This window comes from Thalassophryne amazonica, chromosome 18, assembly GCF_902500255.1.
Source record: "Thalassophryne amazonica chromosome 18, fThaAma1.1, whole genome shotgun sequence".
In the NCBI taxonomy this organism is placed as follows: Eukaryota; Metazoa; Chordata; class Actinopteri; order Batrachoidiformes; family Batrachoididae; genus Thalassophryne; species Thalassophryne amazonica.
The window spans coordinates 62,031,554-62,050,553 of NC_047120.1; the positions used below are offsets into that span (position 1 = coordinate 62,031,554).

General features: G+C 41.5%; 1 protein-coding gene across 1 annotated transcript in view; it reads right to left on the minus strand.

Moving 5' to 3' along the window:
* grid1b (glutamate receptor, ionotropic, delta 1b) overlaps positions 1–19,000 on the minus strand; it is a 977,470-nt gene that overhangs the window by 554,829 nt on the left and 403,641 nt on the right. The window lies entirely within an intron of this gene.

A 19,000-nucleotide genomic window follows, 5' to 3' on the forward strand; every position in this document is an offset into this window, starting at 1 on the left:
CATCTACAGTCCATAATATAATCAAAAGATTCAGAGAATCTGGAGAACTTTCTACACGTAAGCAACAAGGCTGAAAACCATTGAATGCCCGTGACCTTTGATCCCTCAGGCGGCACTGCATTAAAAACTGACAACATTGTGTAAAGGATCTTACCGCGTGGGCTCAGGAACACTTCAGAAAACCATTGTCAGTTAACACAGTTCGTCGCTATATCTACAAGTGCAAGTTAAAACTCTACCATGCAAAGTGAAAGCCATACATCAACAACATTCAGTAACGCCGCCGCCTTCTCTGGACCCGAGCTCATTTGAAATGGACAGACACAAAGTGGAAAAGTATGCTGTGGTCTGATGAGTCCACATTTTAAATTGTTTTTGGAAATCATGGATGTTGTGTCCTCCAGACAAAAGAGGAAAAGGACCATCCAGATTGTTACCAGTGCAAAGCTCAAAAGCCAGCATCTGTGATGGTATGGGGGTGTGTTAGTGGCCATGGCATGGGCAACTTACACATCTGTGATGGCACCAACAATTCTGAAAGGTACATCCAGGTTTTGGAGCAACACATGCTGCCATCCAAGCAACGTCTTTTTCAGGGACGTCCCTGCTTATTTCAGCAAGACAATGCCAAGCCACATTCTGCACGTGTTACAACAGCGTTACTTTGTAGTAAAAGAGTGCGGGTAATAGACTGGCCTGCCTGCAGTCCAGACCTGTTGCCCATTGAAAATGTGTGGCGCATTATGAAGCGCAAAATAGGACAACGGAGACCCCGGACTGTTGAACAACTGAAATCATAACATCAAGCAAGAATGAGAAAGAATTCCACCTACAAAGCTTCAGCAATTAGTGTCCTCAGTTCCCAAACACTTATTGAGTGTTGTTAGAAGGAAAGGTGATGTAACACAGTGGTAACCATACCACTGTCCCAGCTTTTTTGAAATGTGTTGCAGGCATCCATTTCAAAATGAGCAAACATTTGCACAAAAACAATAAAGTTTATCAGTTTGAACATTAAATATATTGTCTTTGTGGTGTATTCAATTGAATATAGGTTGAAGAGGATTTGCAAATCATTGTATTCTGTATTTACATTTTACACGGCGTCCCAACTTCATTGGAATTGGGGTTGTATGTGTCAAAAAACAAAAAACAAACAAAACAAAAACAAAAAATGCACTATATTGTCATTGTTGTTGTCCATTCAGCTGCTCACGTTTTGTTCGGGGTTGCCACAGCAGATACAACCAGACCTACATTGGTATTTGGCACAAGTTTACGTTGGATGCCCTTCCTGATGCAACTCCAGTTTTACCTTGAGAAATACGAGGTCTGTTAGAAAAGTATCCGACCTTTTTATTTTTTTTCAAAAACCATATGGATTTGAATCACATGTGATTGCATCAGCCAAGCTTGAACCTTCGTGCGCATGCGTGAGTTTTTTCACGCCTGTCGGTTGCGTCATTCGCCTGTGAGCAGGCTTTGTGTGAGCACTGGTCCACCCCTTTTGTCGTTTTTTTATTGCGAATAAATGTCTGAATGATTTGGAGCTTTGCTGCATCAATTTTTTTTCTAGAAACTGTGAGAGACCTCCAGGTGGACACCGTTCAGAAAATTAATATGGCTTTCAGGGACGATTTTATGGGGATTATACAGATTAAGGAGTGATCCAGCCGGTTTAAAGACCGCCCACAACTGCTGAGAGCGCGCTGTGCTCCGAGCACCGATCAACAGGCTCAAACCCCGCTGAAACAACCAGATCATTTCCAACGTGAAGGCTTTGTTGATCCGGGACGTCGTCTGACTTTCACAAAAAGGCAGAAGGCGTGGACATCAGCACTTTTTCGGCACATTCCACTGTTACAGGAGTTTTTTTCATGGAAAGAAAAGCGGAGGGACGCGCCACGGAGCCGTTCATTACGCGGCACAAAACCACCTCTGTGTTGGTCTCACAGGATGGCTTTCAGGTGGATTTCAGACGGCTGTCGGATGCTTTTCAGTCATGTGATTATCCGAGAAATTAAGCATGAGCTGGACATGCCCCAACATGTCCTGTGAGGCTTCATCACGGCGTTGCTTTGCGCCATGCGGCTCCACCGCGACGCACGGAACTCCGCTCCTCTTTCCATGACAAAAACTCCTGTAACAGTGGAATGTGCCGTTCATTTCTAAACTGGACGCTGTCTTGATCCAGTATGTCATCTGACTAGCACAGGAATTGTGAAAAGATGTGGACATCAGCATTTTTTTGGCACATTGAGACAGACGTGCGGAGGAGTTCGTGCTCCCATCACAAAATGAGTCACATTTTTGTGACTTTCCTTTCCACGTGTGTCTTTTGTTCATGCTCTGATTTTGCACACCAGTCATCATTTAGTTTGTCTGGTATTTAAGTTCTCACCTTAGTCAGTCCTTGGGGATTCATTCTCTTTTTGCTGCTTCCCGCATTCTCTTTGAGTATTGTATATTTCGTTGTGCTTTACTGGGAGCCTTTAAGTCTGTTCTGCTTTTTGAGTTAGTTTGCTCAGCTGTCTTTTTGTTTTTGCCACTACCATTTTTGGAGATCACTTTTGTGTGCCATGTTTTCACTTCACAAACTGTTTGAACTATTGGCTCCGCCAATAAATCACTCTGGGTTTTGTCACACACACCTTGTTTCCTCTCTGTCTGCAATTTTGGGTTCCTCACTATAACATAATGCAACATTCATGCTCCCGTCATGAAAATGTGGTGCTTTTCATGACGGTATCATGAACTAATCCATCCTTTTCATGATGCCATCACGAAATGGCATGGGACTGGGTTTGAAAAAAACATATCCAAATCCCACCAGAGTATGTTGCATTTATTTTTGAGACATACAGTATATTTCACAAGAATTAAAGAAAACATTTTCTAACAATCTTGAAAGACTACACAGCCACACACTAGCCTAAAGGACACAGGCTAAATGGCTTTAAAGCTGTTTGTTTCCACTGTATGAAAAACATAGTCCCTAATTTTTGCCTACCATATTTTTATATACAGTAGTGTTCAGAATAATCGTAGTGCTATGTAACTAAAAAGATAAAAGAAACAAGGTACCAGTAGATTCAGTAGATTCTCACAAATCCAACAAGACCAAGCATTCATGATATGCACACTCTTACGGCTATGAAACTGGGCTATTAGTAAAAAAAAAAAAAAGAGTAGAAAAGGGGGCGTTCACAATAATAGCAGTGTGGCATTCAGTCAGTGAGTTCGTCAATTTTGAGGAACAAACAGGTGTGTCTCCTATTTAAGGATGAAGCCAGCACCTGCTGAACATGCTTTTCTCTTTGAAAGCCTGAGGAAAATGGGATGTTCAAGACATTGTTCAAAAGAACAGCGTAGTTTGATTAAAAAGTTGATTGGAGAGGGGAAAACCTATACGCAGGTGCAAAAAATTATAGGCTGTTCATCTACAATGATCTCCAATGCTTTAAAATGGACAAAAATACCAGAGATGCATGGAAGAAAACAGAAAACAACCATCAAAATGGATAGAAGAATAACCAGAATGGCAAAGGCTCACCCATTGATCAGCTCCAGGATGATCAAAGACAGTCTGGAGTTACCTGTAAGTGCTGTGACAGTTAGAAGACGCCTGTGTGAAGCTCATTTATTTGCAAGAATCCCCCGCAAAGTCCCTCTGTTAAATAAAAGACGTGCAGAAGAGGTTACAACTTGTCAAAGAACACATCAACTGGCCTAAAGAGAAATGGAGGAATATTTTGTGGACTGATGAGAGTAAAATTGTTCTTTTTGGGTCCAAGGGCCGCAGACAGTTTGTGAGACGACCCCCAAACTCTGAATTCAAGCCACAGTTCACAGTGAAGACAGTGAAGCATGGTGGTGCAAGCATCATGATATGGGCATGTTTCTCCTACTATGATGTTGGGCCTATATATCGCATACCAGGTATCATGGATCAGTTTGGATATGTCAAAATACTTGAAGAGGTCATGTTACCTTATGCTGAAGAGGACATACCCTTGAAATGGGTGTTTCAACAAGACAATGACCCCAAGCACACTAGTAACTGAGGAAAATCTTGGTTCCAAACCAACAAAATTAATGCCTCGCAGATGTGAAGAAATCATGAAAAACTGTGGTTATACAACTAAATACTAGTTTAGTGATTCACAGGATTGCTAAAAAAGCAGTTTGAACATAATAGTTTTGAGTTTTTAGCGTCAACAGCAGATGCTACTATTATTGTGAACACCCCCTTTTCTACTTTTTTTTTTACTAATAGCCCAATTTCATAGCCTTAAGAGTGTGCATATCATGAATGCTTGGTCTTGTTGGATTTGTGAGAATCTACTGAATCTACTGGTACCTTATTTCCCATGTAACAATAAGAAATATACTCAAAACCTGGATTAATCTTTTTAGTTACATAGCACTACTATTATTCTGAACACTACTGTACAAATCACTTCGGAATATAAATCGTAAGTTTAAAAATTAAAATTAGTTTAAAACAAACCAAAAAACAAAGATTTACAGTCAAGAAAATGTGTCCTGAATCAAGACAGTTTATCTGCATTGTCCCAGTCCACCCAGCTATAAATGGGTACCAGCTTTGTCTGGTGTAGTAACCTTCAATGGACTGGTGTCCCATCCAGGCAGAGTCCAAATGTCTTCCACTTCCAGGCTGGAATCCATGAGAAAAGCTGTAGTCCACGGGGATGTCCTGAGACCTAATAAAGGCTACTCTTCTCATTTCAAACAATGGAACATCTTGTTTACGGTCTGCAACACATCAGCAGCATGTGCATGCAGCATTGGCATTCTTTCCTGTGCAGAACATGTTGATGTACAAACAGAAGAACAAAACAGCCTTTAGCCTGCAGACACCACATGCCCGACCAGGCTCGCTGGGTAAACCACCTGCTTGTCTTCCTCACATCTCATCCTAACCCATGTCCATTCATTCACTGTGATCATTGCCTTAATTTGCTGCCAGTGTCTTTGAGACTTCCCTATACAAGGTCTCGCAGTGCAACACTCTGCATTTATTGATTTATTGATGCGTTTTACTGTCAACAGCCTTCATCACCTGCATCAAAGCACAGGGAAAGATTACCAGGGGGACTGGAAAGATAAAGGAAGACTGACTGCTGAAAAAGCAACACGTTAAAAGGCAAAGGGTTTCTACAACGCCACGCCTCTTCTTCCTGAGGTCCACCACTTTCTGCCTGACAATGCAAAGTGGCTAAATCTGCCAGATTCAATCTTTAAAATGGCTCAGTGATAGAGCTCTGTGTCAACACATTCAGAAACTGAAGCACCTGTCACAGAGTGTGACATCAGCTACTCTGTGTCAGCTTGGTACAGGGTCCTCCACACCACAAAAACACGTACATACAATCCAGATGAAACCCAGTGAGCACAAGACATAATTTCAACATTGATGTTTGGTTGAAAACTGGCTGATATCTGTCTGAACATATGTTTCACTCATGTTTAAACCAGCGAAAATGTGGCTATAATATCAACATGTCACAAAACACAAATTGCTTTAATTAAATAGGTGACTCATTCAGTTGATTCATTCATTCATACAAGGTGTGCAGAGGTGGGGGTGTCAATCTCTTTTTTGGTTGCATATTGCTGTGTGCATGTACATCTATCACAGGATGCATAGTTTTTCCAAAAATGGTTACAAGTGAACCTCAAAGTAACATTATAATATCTGTCAACTGCCGACAGTTGTTGGTGACAGACCATGGTGTGCTGAGTATACACACAAAATTAATAAGCTTTACTTTTGTTTTGTTTTTTGTAATATATATATATATATATATATATATATATATATATATATATATATATAGTGAGGAAAATAAGTATTTGAACACCCTGCGATTTTGCAAGTTCTCCCACTTAGAAATCATGGAGGGGTCTGAAATCTTCATCTTAGGTGCATGTCCACTGTGAGAGACATAAACTAAAAAAAAAAAAAAAATCCGGAAATCACAATGTATGATTTTTTAATAATTTATTTGTATGTTACTGCTGCAAATAAGTATTTGAACACCTGTGAAAATTAATGTTAATATTTGGTACAGTAGCCTTTGTTTGCAATTACAGAGGTCAAATGTTTCCTGTAGTTTTTCACCAGGTTTACACACACTGCAGCAGGAATTTTGGTTCACTCCTCCATACAGATCTTCTCCAAATCTTTCAGGTTTGGAGTTTCAGCTCCCTCCAAAGATTTTCTATTGAGTTCAAGTCTGGAGACTGGCCAGGCCACTCCAGGACCTTGAAAAGCTTCTTACGGAGCCCCTCCTTAGTTGCCCTGGCTGTGTGTTTGGGGTCATTGTCATGCTGTAAAACCCAGCCATGACCCATCTTCAATGCTCTTACTGAGGGAAGGAGGTTGTTTGCCAAAATCTCGCAATACATGACCCCATCCATCCTCCCTTCAATACAGTGCAGTCGTCCTGTCCCCTTTGCAGAAGAGCACCCCCAGAGTATGATGTGTCCACCCCCATGCTTCACGGTTGAGATGGTTTTCTTCATGTTGTTCTCATCCTCTAAACATGGTAAGTGGAGCTGATTCCAGAAAGCTCTATTCTGGTCTCATCTGACCACATGACCTTCTCCCATGCCTCCTCTGGATCATCCATATGCTGACTGGTGAACTTCAAACAGGCCTGGACATGTGATGGTTTGAGCAGGGGGACCTTGCTGCCCTGCAGGATTTTAAACCATGACAGCATCATGTGTTACTAATGTAATCTTTGTGACTGTGGTCCCAGCTCTCTTCAGGTCATTGACCAGGTCCTCCTGTGTAGTTCTGAGCTTTCTCAGAATCATCCTTACCCCACAAAGTGAGATCTTGCATGGAATCCCAGACTGAGGGAGACTGACAGTCATCTTGTGTTTCTTCCACTTTCTAATAAATAATCATAACAGTTGTTGTCTTCTACCAAGCTGCTTGCCTGTTGTCCTGTAGTCCATCCCAGCCTTGTGCAGGTCTACAGTTTTGTCCCTAGTGTCCTCAGACAGCTCTTTGGTCTTGGCCATGGTGGACAGGTTGGAGTGTTATTGATTGAGTGTGTGAACAGGTGTCTTTTATACAGGTAACAAGTTCAAACAGGTGCAATTAATACAGGTAAAAAGTGCAGAATAAGAGGGCTTCTTAAAGAAAAATTAACAGGTCTGTGAGAACCAGAATTCTTGCTGGTTGATAGGGGTTCAAATACTTATTTCATGCAATAAAATGCAAATTAATTATTTAAAAATCATACAATGTGATTTTCTGGAATTCTTTTTAGATTATGTCTCTCACAGTTGAAGTGTACCTACGATAAAAATTATAGACCTCTCCATTCTTTGTAGGTGGGAAAACCTGCAAAACTGACAGGGGGTCAAATACTTATTTTCCCCACTGTGTATATTATATATATATATATATATATATACACACACAGTGGTGGGCACAGATAACCAAAAAATTAACTTCGATAACAGATAATAAGATAACTGAAAAGTTATCTTTGATAAAGATAAACCGATAAACCACCCAAAAATGTATCGGAAGTTACAGATAATCGATAAATTCCGGTGTTGTCTGTGGGACATTTGCAGTTACTAAAGAACTGAAATTGATTTTTAACACGATCACTTTTGAAAGCATCAAAAGCGGTAAAAGATCTAAAAAATAAGCAAAAATGTTTGACCATGCTGCTCCCTGCAGGAAACAACACAAACAGCACAGACAAATCCTGAGAGCACTCACGAAATCAACTCTTTACTAATCATAATCATTTTTCTTTCAACATTCTGTCCCTGCTGGAAGCTCTTGTTTACAACAACACTCCCACCACAGAGGCACACCAAGAGCAGCCACTAGGCCAGCTCCTTATCAAATTCAACACTCCGGTCAGGTGGAGGTATTGAAAAATAAAGTCATACTAACTTATGGTTTTTTGAAAATGCTGATAGAATAACTCCATTAATGTCAATTCTGTCATTTGTACAAAGTTAAAATATAACATATATCTTTTAATGTTGAATAAGGCACTAATTCTGTTTTGTAACAAACACAGACCGCAAAGCATTCTGGGTAAAAGTGCTAAACAGTGATTGGTTCAGTAATCCATTATGTAAACCAACACGTTAATGTGACGTGTTGTGTGTTGGTTTAAAGATAAATGTGCTTTTGTAAAATATTCCATTTTTATTTGTAAAAACAGGCATTTTTACGGAGCCCTGGAAGTGTCATCGCAATTGCATATTTTAAAACTTTTATGATGTTGTAAAACATGCACTCAATATTAGTAAGTAAGTAAGTAAATTTATTTATATAGTGCCTTTCACAGACATAAGTCCATGTACACACGTTGTCGGGTAGTTGTAAAACCGAATATCTTACCCTTTCAGTTTGGGGAAAAAACTTCATCCACACTACGAGGTCTGTCAATGAAGTATAGGTCCTTTTTATTTTTTTCAAAAACTATATGGATTTCATTCATATGTTTTTACGTCAGACATGCTTGAACCCTCGTGCGCATGCGTGAGTTTTTCCACGCCTGTCAGTGACGTCATTCGCCTGTGAGCACTCCTTGTGGGAGGAGTCGTCCAGCCCCTCGTCGGAATTCCTTTGTCTGAGAAGTTGCTGAGAGACTGGCGCTTTGTTTGATCAAAATTTTTTCTAAACTTGTGAGACATATCGAAGTGGACACAGTTCGAAAAATTAAGCTGGTTTTCAGTGAAAATTTTAACGGCTGATGAGAGATTTTGAGGTGATACTGTCGCTTTAAGGACTTCCCACGGTGCGAGACGTCGCGCAGCACTCCCAGGCGCCATCATCAGCCTGTTTCAAGCTGAAAACCTCCACATTTCAGGCTCTATTGATCCAGGACGTTGTGAGAGAACAGAGAAGTTTCAGAAGAAGTCGGTTTCAGCATTACATCCGGATATTCCACTGTTAAAGGAGATTTTTTTAATGAAAGACGTGCGGACGGATTGCAGCGTCAGCTCGCAGCCGCCGCGACGCTCCGACACAGGAAAAACACCTCCGTTGGAAGCCTTAAGGACAAGTTGGAACATGTCCAGCTGTTAAACAATTTCTCATATACTCACTCCACTGAAAGCCATCAAAAGCCGCCTGGATTTTACAAATGGTTATCAACACGGAGGTGTTTTTCCTGTGCCGCCGCATCGCGCCGGCTGCGTCCCGACGCGCGGGAGAGAGAGAGAGAGAGAAACTATTGTTGATTTTATTTCTTGGTAATTTTATGAAAAGGCTTAAGATTCAATGAAACTGTCCCCAACTGGAGCAATTCAAAGATATTATTCATGTTGTATTTAAATTGTATCCTGTATGGTGTTTTTTTTCCCTTGTATTTTGGTCCTTTAGTAAACTATTATGATTATATATGTGATATTTGATGGTGTAACGGTCTCTCAACAGCCAGAAGGATGTTTCAAAGTGTAATTTGTGTGTTGGTAGTTTTGGGGAAAAAAAAGTTATGGTCATTAATTAAGACTTCTAAAAGGGAGGATTTTTAACACTGAATAGACATTTTAAAATGGTTATGGTGAAAATACATTGAAAACTGATTTATTCAACGTCTTTAACCAGACGAAGTGAATGTTTATTCAACGTCTATGAACAAATGTTGAATAAACATTCACATTTAGACATCTTTTAAATGATGAACGTGGACTTGCCTTGCTAGCTTGGCTTCAAAATTCTAATTTACTCATTCCACAGGTTGAAAAATACCACAATTCAAAATCACAGCCTAAACCCCAACGCTGATTAAGCATCGCCAAATTGACGATAAAATTTGGTTCACTTTTGAACGTCTTTTCACCGGTCAGTGTAGATGTTTTTTTTTTAAATTTCCTTTTAATGTAAAAATGCTCGCTGGGAAGTTTGAGTCAAGCACAGAAATTAATGCATTGATTAGGCTTTTAGGGAGCCAAATAGCTAAAGCAACATTTCTGTTTTGTCAAATCCTACTGCAAAAGCTATGACAGCTGATAGCACCTTGACTTGTGTAAGTGAATTTGTGAGAGAGAGAGAGCGAAAGGGTGAAAGTGAGGCATCATTGTAAAGCACTTTCAGATGGAAATGTGCTATGTAAATGCAGTCCACTTATCATTTTTTGTCTTATGACACCACAAAAGTCTTAAATGTCCACACCTAGACATGTTGATTACGTCAATATGATTTGGGAGAGACGGGGACACGTTGTCCACAGTGAAGCGGTCACCCTGCATTTCCATTATGTTGTGATTTATGGTTTGCAGTTAGTCGACATTTAATCTCATACATAAGTGCAAACAGTCTAGACAGGAGACAAAAAAAAAAAAAAAAAAATGCTGTCTGCCCTCCTCAGTTTGATTGACAGCAGTAATAACGTTGTTGGGGATTATTTCTTTGACTTATGTCTGAATGTCCCTCAGGTTTTGATTAATGCATTAATTCCACTGTAGCTGACGTCAACTGCAGTAAATTTTAAAGAAATTGTAACGTGAGCCTGCACTGTACTGTGTTTTGACCATCGTCTAGTCTTCACTCCTCTGTGACATCAGCAGTAGATTGAAGAGTTTTTAAACTTGAATTCCAACCAGCATTGAGAGATATAAATTTTATTTGTGAGCTGCCTCTCCAAATAAACTCTCCCAGCTCTGAGACGGAAAACACATTAAAACAGAAAGAATGAGGCGACAAAGTGATGTGCAGTTTTTTGGGGGGTGGACAGATTTTTAGCCAGAAGCACTTTGAAACTTTCTTTGAAGAAGTTCTCACAAAACAGTTCAACTTCTCTCATCCAGCTGGAGGCAGAAAGCTGCTGTGGCTTGTTTCTTTGCTCTCCAGATGACGCTTGGGTACCTTCACCGCCTCTACCTGTCTGACCCCCCCCCCCCCCCCCCCCGAGACGCTGCTGTCCTCCTGCTGCCTTTAAGGTCACAGGCGTCACTTTGACTAGCTGGCATTTCCATTCACAAAATACTAATTCACGTCAGCGGGAGGCTGCGAGCCCTTGGCGCCATCACCCGTGGCCCAGCCGGCATTACATGAACCCCGCGGTGGTGCGGCGCTGACCTCCCGTTTATCAGCAATACCCTCCCCTCAGGGTGTAGAGCTCGTCTAGCTCGACTCAAATGGAGAATGTCAGAGGCGTTTAAATTGTGCCACTGTTTTCTCTCAGTGCTCTACTGAACCATAAAATACAAAGTATGCCCACGCTCTGCTACGTTTCTGCCCCCAACCCCGTTTTCCTGAATTTGAGTGGCCCGACAGTGTGAGACTGTGTTTCCTCCTCTCCACTGCCCTTTCAGATGTGATGCAGCAGGAATCCTTCATTGAAATTTTCACTTAATGGAGCTCTGGCCATGCATTATAATTAGATGAGATCAGAGACAAGCTCAGAAGCACAGTCATAACACTGCTACCAGGCTCCTTTAACAATATTACTCTTCTCTACGATGTTACAAGTGACATTCAACTCATTGTCTTGTCTTCAGCTCATCACATTATTGGATTATACCATAAGAAGGCTCAGCAAACAACATTTATTCATGTGATTTAGGGAAACATTTCATAATTCTTTTTGCTGGACTTGTATTAATCTAGATTCTATAACGCCTGAATAGGTCCTTGTCATTTAACTGGTGGTTTGTATGTCACATGATATTGATCATTCATCCCCTTTGTCATTGTGCTCCATTTACTGTGCAATTTTGGTTCCATTTAGGTGCTATATGTTTCGTACCATTGTACGCTGTGACCACCGTGCACGCACACTAGTGGCGATGATGAGCATCTTATTGATGCTGTTCATTCTTCTAACACAAAAGAAAAAAAACAAATCCAGTACGCTGTAAGCCATCTGGAGGTATCTGCAATATTCACTGGGACGTATCTAACTAAAGGAGAACAGCTATTGGATGAAGAGGTCGACAAATTTCTGTCACAAATTTTCGCTTGACTGAGAAAAACAGATGGCAGTCGACTACACGAAGACGTCAGTGCACGGCATCAGCTATGGACTCCATCATCAGGATTGTTTTTGAACTATCTGACTGTTTTTGCAAGTTGACTGAGGACAATTTTGGATTGGATTGGACTTAAAATTTGTGTTGGAGTGTTTGGATCCTCTTGATGTCAAAGCACCAGTAAGCACACCAAAATGTAAGTCACTTTTCTCTTGTTTATAAAATAACAGGTGTTAAGTAAAACAAATAAAGAATTTTTTTCATTTGTTCAATGGAAAGAATATTTCATTCTAAGGGCCCTGTCCCACTGGGGAGAGGATTAATTGCGCATGAATTGAGTATACAAATTGCCGGCGTTTGTTGTCGTCCACAACAAAAATGGCCAAAAATGACAAATGTCCCAGTATGAATTACAGATATATTAATAATATATAGCGAATATATGATGAACAATCACGGTTATATAACGCATGTAGTGAGGAAACTGATCCGACACATTGAGATTATCACGGCAGTATTACGGGTGTATTATGAATGCATTGCGCACGTGTTGCACGTGCACGGCAACTGCATTGCAGTCATAAAATAAGCACACTCCTTTCGGCATCACTATTCACACCAACAATACAGCCTCTGGAGCAATTGGACTTGGACAAGTTGATCACAGAGTTAATTTTCATGTTGTCATGCGAGGGTTAACTGTTCATGAGTTTGGGGAGAGGGAGGGGGGAAGCCGCTCAGGGTGTGAGACGGCATTTTGTTTTTTTTTTGCTTTTTTTTGGAGAGTCACAGACTTCAGCGTGAGTTGTGGCTAAACAGCAACTCTTCCTTTTGTTGGTGTTAAATAAAAGTCATGGAGGAGACCCGATTGCAGCAGCTATTACATCTTTGTGGATCTACACAGCCGGAATGTCACTGACTGGCTGGCAGGTATGTCGCTTTCTGCCACATATAGTGCTTTGGGTTTACGTGATGTGTTTGTTATGCATTCACAGATTGTCCGCAAATCAGCTGCAAAGCAGATGTAATAAAAACGCGTTATTCGTGGCCAATCTGTATGCATTCACTACAACATATTTTAGTTTGTGATGTGGACCTGATGGGCACGATATATATCTGTTTTACACACTGTCCCAGTCCACTGCCAAGCTGCAAATCCCCGTCAGTTGCAGATATCAGCGGTTAACGGCAGATATACAGCGCATAGAGTGAGTATGTATTGTGTATGAATTGAGTATGTATGGAGTATGTAAGGCGGATGTTATCCGCATCCAGATTTTTGAGCTACTCAAAAATCCTGGCTGCGGACATGCGTGTCTCTGTGGATGATCACGGACGTGTTTGGATGACAGCCGACTCATACAGGCATGTTACACGGATATTGCGGATGTTTCCATATGCAAATCCTCCTAAACACCAGTGGGACAGGGCCCTTACATTGCACTCATAAACATTGATTATTTGTATACTATTTTTGTCCATTTAAATTTGTTAAATTCTACCATTACATATTATCACTGCAGTATTTACTGGCCAGCTACAATCAGTTGTACTATAGTACAATGACTGATGACAACATGTGAAACGCTCTCTGCTTTTTCTATTTTTTATTATTAAATATAGACTATGGTATCAGGAGCATTTACGATAAAGTCCTCATATTAGTTGCCAGTCAGGGAGCATGTGTTTGTGCAACATCCACAAGGCAGAACAAGCCTGAGTACAACCGGTCCATCACCACGTCCAAGAAGTAGCCGTCTATCTGCTGCAGTCAGGTGATGTGGGCATCCCTGAGGCCTGTAGCAGTTTCTGGGGTCCTCAGCACTGAGGCACTTACATCCTGGATCATGAAAACAGAAGGTTGCCACATGGCCATACTGCTGACATTACATCACAAAACAAGTTGTATGTCTCATACCTAAAAATCCTGTGCAGAAAACTATACTGCAGCACCAAAGGCATGCAGTCTTCACCTTAGGCCATCGGTAAGCATCCAAGTCCCACAACTTTTCAGTAAGTCTGGAAGCACCAGGTCCATGAAGACTTGGACCTTCCCTGGCATGCAAAGATATCAGCATTGCCAAACATCGCTGTCCAGTGACCTCATGACTCCATAAGTTCTTCTCAAATGCCGCTCAGTGTTATAAGCCAAAGTGCAAGAGAAATTAATGTCACTTCCTTTATTTCACAAAGACTGCAGCATCGCCCCCAAAGTCATGGTCAGTACACCTTTCCTCACCAACAAAGGCACCCAGGTTACTTTACTCCATAAACATCCAACATCAAGTCCATATAGCGCTTTCCCATCTGAACTAGAAGATCAAAGCGCTTTAAAGATGCCTCGCATTCACCCATTCACACACCGATGCCAGGCTGCTGCCATACAAGGCGTTCACTACACACTGGGAGCAGCTCAGGGATTAAGGACCTTGCACAAGGGTGCTGAGTGATTGTCTGGTTTGCCTGGAGTTTGCACAGAGGATCCTCTGGTTCAAGCCCAATGCTTAACCACTATACCATCACCTCCCAGAGCACATCCCTATCCCTATCAAATACCAGAATTTACTGGAAAGAAGTTGGACACCTTATCTCTACTCTGCACATTATTCAGGGCTTGTCTACAGGTCAGGTTTGATGTCCAACTTCTTTTTGGGGATCCTGCAAATATGAAGGCTTGCTGCTAGTCGCGCTTGCATTCATGAGTACTGCTCCCAGATGCTGAGCAGCAGGTAAGTGGAATGGAGTACTGTTAAGAATGACACATTACCCCACATGGAGAGCAGTGTTGTTATGGTAATCACTTAGTGGCAAAGAAGATGGTCTTCTGGTCGACTCCCTGACAAAATAGTGGAGTTGATGTAGAGACGTGTGTTGGTTTGTTTAATGTAGAAATGTCATTGCACACTGACAAACACACGGTACTTGACACATCCTTAGCATGGACTGATAGTTTGAAACCCTAGACGATTGGGGTTTGAGGACCTGCTGCAGCCTTCATTCACCTTCACATTTGTTGGGTTACAAACCATCATCCCTTCCGCCTGGTCCACTGTAGAGGACTTCTCATTTCTCCAGAGGCCTGTTAGCCGTCTTATGTTCAGGGTTCCTGCTGGGCCTTCATAGTTACTGTAGCAGCCACAGGGCACACAAGATCACTACCGTATTTCACCTCAGCAGGCAATCCCCTACGTGATCAGTTACCCAGGTGTCACAACGTGGATGAGTGGTTGGATTTCGACACCTGGAGTGCAGTGTAATACCACTGTAATCCAGATGATAACCCTTTCCATTCTAGAGAGGGGCAACCAGTTCTTTCAGTCTGTTGGGATGCTATCTGCCTCCCAAATGGAAGCAAAGATTCATCTGTAAAAACCGTGAGAAGAGCCTAAACCTTTGCTCTAATGGATTACAAACTTCTCCAGAAGAGCCAGTAAGACACTTAATGACAGGACGTTAGTATTTTAGCCTTCCATCATCAGCTGGATTGAGATGTAGATTCAGATTTCCCCGGTTCAAGAAATAATCATTCATGTGGATCAGGTGGGCAGTAAAAGTTTACACTAGTATCATTATACTCGAGCTCCTGCGGCGTTCCAAAGCAGGAACTGACCTGGTAGGGGCAAGAACGTTCAAGCAGGTTGAGAGTCGTCAGTGGTGTTAATCTCCTTTTATAACCACTGCTGTTGATAAATGCAGCTTTGTTTGATCTTTGCTTGTAGAATCCACACGCACAACAATCCCAACAACATTAGCCCTCTTGAACGTGCACCGACTTGATCTCAGCTTCTATTTGCGGCGTTTTTAAAAGCTGCCTGCCTGCCTCTAATAAATGCAGCCCAAGTACAGGATGAATGTTTGAAAAATGTCCACCCTGAATATGTTTAAAACATCTGTTGTAAGTGAACACAGTCTGTGCACACTGCAAAAACGCGGCTTCAAAAAACAAGGAGAAAAAAAAGTTATAATTTCAGTGATACATCACTTAAAACAAGCAAAATTATCTGCCAACGGAACAATACAATACGAAACAAGTAAATATATCTAGCTTTAAAACACATGAATATTTTATAACTAGTGTGTTTTGTCTTAAAACAAGGAAAATATCTAGGTATTACTTTCTCAATTCAAGAAAATAATCCTAAATTCAGTATTATGTTAGTGCTATCATCTTTAAATAAGGATATACCGGAGGTAAATTATCTTGAGTCTAGTACAAGTAGACTTAAAATAAAGCAAATAAAGAACAAAATGCTTGAAACAAGTGACACTTTGCTACTAAAACTGTCTGGTAAGAAGAAAATTCTTAGCAGTCTAAGAATAAATATTTTTTCCTTGATATAAGATGTTTAATTTCATTTTATGCAGTTGGCGTGTGCTGACACCGCGCCTGACCCACAGCTCATCATGGAGGATTATCCCTTATTACAGCCAAGTGTGGACCACAATGTCCCACAGGTGACTGGCTGAGCAACCTGCTGGTAGTTTGATTACTGGCTGAAGTGGATAGAAGGCAAATTATCACCTTATTTACACTAGAGACAGCACTCAGCTGTGGACAACAGCAGCAGCAGTGTTTTACCCCAATCATAGGCTGAAACACAGATAGAGTGATTGTCTGGCTGCTGTGATTTATGAAATGGCACAGGATGAGTTCAGGGCTGTAACTCGGAAAATCAGTTCTTTTTTTTTCCTTTGGATGACCCTACAAACAAATGGGGATGAAAACACAACAATTACGAAAATAATTATGGCTGCAAATGCCATTGACAGTGACGGCTTTAAAGGTGACGAGTTCCTCTGTTTTTCTGTTTGTCAATCTGTTATATACTGAGCAAGTCAAGTAAAGTCCAAGCGCATCATTGCATTCACAACACCGCAAAACTGCCTTGAGTATTGAATAGCAAGCATCCAGGCAGACAACCGGTCCATCCCTTTGGTCGCTGGTTTGCTGAATACAAAACTTTTTATGCAAAATTAGGAAAAAGGTTAATGAAAACTTTTGCCTAATTGCCACAACTGAACATTGTGAAAAATGGCATTCTTTTCCTTCTTGGGAGCACAGGTGGGCCCACATGGATTCAATCAGAAAGTCCAACTTATTATGACAGTTGCCCAAGGAATGTTTGTACCAAGGGTGTCAAAATCTAACCCCTTGTCCACGTCATGACACCTGGGTAATGGATCAAGTAGGGGATTATCTGTTGGGGTGAAATATGGTGGGAACCTTGTGTGCCCCATAGCCTCTACAGTAACCATGAAGGCCCAACAGCAACCCTGAACATGAGATGGCTAACAGGGCTCTGGCAAAACAAGAAGTCCTCTACAGCGGATCATACGGAGGAGGTGACGGCTTGTAACCCAAAAGCTGTAAAGGTGGATGAAGGCTGCAGCAGGTCCTCAGACCCCAATCGTCTGTGATGCCCCAGCCGTTGGACCAGACTAAGTATCAAGGACCGTGTGCCAACAACATTCCCACATTAAACAAATTTACGCGGTGTTTTGAGATCGACCAGGGTGCACCAAGACTGATCCTCTTCAGTCATCACCTCGGCCACTGTCCCATCCGAAAACAGTTGAAGAGAGAATCTTTCTCACCACTGAGGGATTGCCACGTTTCTACCAAATTTCAAACCACAGCCCAGCACCCCCGACATACATCTTAGAAATGACTGGACACTCAGACCAGGTTGTACTCCAAGAGAAAGGATTTCACAAAAATTGATTTTGTGACATTGTTAATGAATAGCCAATTCCACACTACATCAGCAGATTTTAAGATTGCTTGCGATTGGTCGGGGGTGCAAGTTGCCAAGTTTATTAAAACCGACTTTAAAGCGAGAAGAACAACACTTTTTTTGTTTAGTTTGTGCCTGCAGACAAATCCTCTATTTGTGGCGTTGTGACAACAGCACGATTACTTTAGCAAATCTGTTTCTTCAAGCAGGATGTGGATCAAAGGCTTTAGTGTTTCCAATCCATCAATGGGGAAAGTTAGACTTCACAGTTCATACTTTCCCTTGATGTTATGTCTCCTTTAGCAAATGCCAGCTGGAGGTCAAAAGCCAACCTCTCCTGACTTACATTTTGTATATTCAGTTTATTTTCAAAAATAAGTTCCAGAGAAAAGCAGGACACTGTGCTGTGGAGATGCTGTTTACGAGACTGTGAGCTGCTTATATCCAAAATGAATAATGGATGAATTGGTAATGATTAATCCTGCTTACAATACAGATGGGGTGTGGAGCATGGGGAGTGCTAAAGGCAGGACAGAGCATCCCAAGCACAGAAAAAACCTGGAACCCAGACTGAAGTGTCTGAAGAACTGTGAGGCTGGAGCTTGTAATTGTGGGATCAGTGGCAGATTAAAAAACCCACAGTGGGAATCAACAAAAAACACAGAAATGCTGTCAAATACCTGAAGATCTGATTCTGTTCTGAGGGTTGCAAATGGCCAGAGATGGAAACTTGTTTTCTGTCAGAAATGGAAATCTGAGTTAGGAGCTAACACTCAAGTAGCACTAAAGTTGACGTGACACACACCTCATTAAGCTCTAAGCAGCCGAGTCTTTCGAAGCTTGGGACTGAACTAAATAAGGTTCTTAGTAATTTCTTTTGGCTTCTCTCTTTTTTTTGCTCAGGGTCACCACAGCGGATCTGATATGGATAAACATGATGATGTGGCACACCAGCCACAAGTACCTCCACAATGGCTCCTGGGCAACTTCACTGCATGCTAAAAAGCTAATGCAGATTTATATCAACTTTACACACAGTCTCCTTGACTGCCCACCAGATGTATGATTATTATTATTATTATTGGCTGTGTATCGGCCATGCCAATTATTGGCATTGGCTGATAATCGGCCAGGACCGATAATCACCCCTGGCCGATTATTGGCCTATCCCTACAGAGCACCCAGAGGGATTATTGGCCAATGCCGATTATCGGCCCAACCGATTATTGGTCTATTCCGACAGAGTACCCAGAGGGATTATCAGTTGATGCAGATAATCG